The following is a 1,560-nucleotide window of genomic DNA, read 5'->3' on the forward strand; positions in this document are numbered from 1 at the left end:
TCCTTCAGGTCACAAGGCTATTTTAAGTATTGTCAGTGTCAGTGTCACGAGTCGTCTGCTGTGTCCATTTAGTTGTGGTCTGGCGAGGCACTAACAGGCAAACACCGTCACAAGTAGTAATACACTGACTCGCAGGTGAGGTCCACAAGGCGTGGCGCCACTAGGTACACACCTATCAATGGGAGGGAACCCACGGGCGGCACGTCAAGGTGAAGATGACAACAACACAATGGGCGTAGGTTCGCTTGGATGGGCGTTACTGTCTCGTCCTTTGAGGAATTGTGGTCCATTGAGGGTATCGGCAGCACATCAACGTTGGTCAAACACACGCACACACACTAGCTAGCGCTTGCTTCGCGAGGCTTTACGGGCCGAGCAACTCTCAGGCCGGGATGTGAAGGCTGCGTGGCGGGATGATTCACGTGGGGCCGCGGCTCTGCGCTCACCAACACGATGCTCCTCGCCCCTGCGCGTCTCGCTGGAAACTGAAGCCTGAGCCGCGCCACCTGAGTCCTGAGGGTTGCCCACGCACGCCTGGCCAGGGGACGGGGGTGGGTGGGGTGGCGAGGGAAAGGACGGGAGGGGAGAAGAGGAGAAGGGAAGGAGAAGACAACAGTGTGGAGGATCGGTGACTACTGGCATGTCAAGTATTCATTCTTCACAAGTATTATCTTTTCAAAACAAGACAGTGCAAGCAACAAAACACCAACAAGGAACACCACACATTATTTAGTATTGCGCTGAGTGACTGGTCTCATAATGCTAGGAAGGAAGAGCGGAAGTTCCCGAGAGGTGAGGAAGAGGAGCGGCAGGCGGGAGGGAGAAGGGAGGACGGACGAGGCGGGAGGTGAAGGAAGGTGGTGGTGGACAGTCTTTGTTATGGCCGTGTCTCTGCAGGGATTGTCTCTCTCTCTCTCACACACACACACACACACACACACCTCTCTCATTCACTCAAATCACCACTACTACATGAAACATACGACCCTGAAACATTACTCGGTTCTCGACCACAACAAAACACCCACCGCTGATCCGTACACTAAATCACACCTCGTAAATATTAAACATGAAGTGTATGGCTGCGGACCGTCATCCAGGATTGAACCACAACAAAACACCTGCTATAACCGTACTTACAAAATCATAGCTCATAAATAAGACGAGAGAATAGTGAGTCGATGTGGCACAACTGGAGTGAGCAGAGCACGATTCGGTCCCCTCACGCCCCTATCAAAACAACAGGGCCAGTGACAGGAGCTTCACGCTATTCAAGATGACGACTCATTCTTGATCCAGCGAGGCGTCAGCTCACGCCACACATGCCCCGAGGCTACCTGTGTTCATGGGGAGGAGTAGGGAAGAGGCACACAAGGGAGGGAGAAACAGGGAAGGAGGAAAGGGACACCTGAGATACTTAAGATGAGGAAAAAAAAAAAAAACCGTTAAAGAATTCAAGGAAAGCTTCTTAAGATGACGTTAGTCCTTACAAGAGAAAATTTTGACTTTCTCTCTCTCTCTCTCTCTCTCTCTCTCTCTCTCTCTCTCTCTCTCTCTCTC

At 51.7% G+C, this 1,560-nt stretch overlaps 1 protein-coding gene across 3 annotated transcripts in view; it reads right to left on the bottom strand.

The window, feature by feature from the left end:
* Positions 1-481, bottom strand: part of LOC123519916 — a 116,796-nt gene extending 116,315 nt beyond the window's left edge. For 2 of the 3 annotated variants that reach the window (XM_045281610.1, XM_045281608.1), the window contains exon 1: positions 1-481. This exon is cut by the window's left edge and continues 249 nt beyond it. The gene's annotated coding sequence lies outside the window, so the exon portion shown is untranslated. The other variant, XM_045281609.1, reaches the window with a different exon arrangement.
* Positions 482-1,560: the final 1,079 nt, after the last annotated feature.

This window comes from Portunus trituberculatus, chromosome 46 (genome assembly GCF_017591435.1).
Source record: "Portunus trituberculatus isolate SZX2019 chromosome 46, ASM1759143v1, whole genome shotgun sequence".
Lineage (NCBI taxonomy): Eukaryota > Metazoa > Arthropoda > Malacostraca > Decapoda > Portunidae > Portunus > Portunus trituberculatus.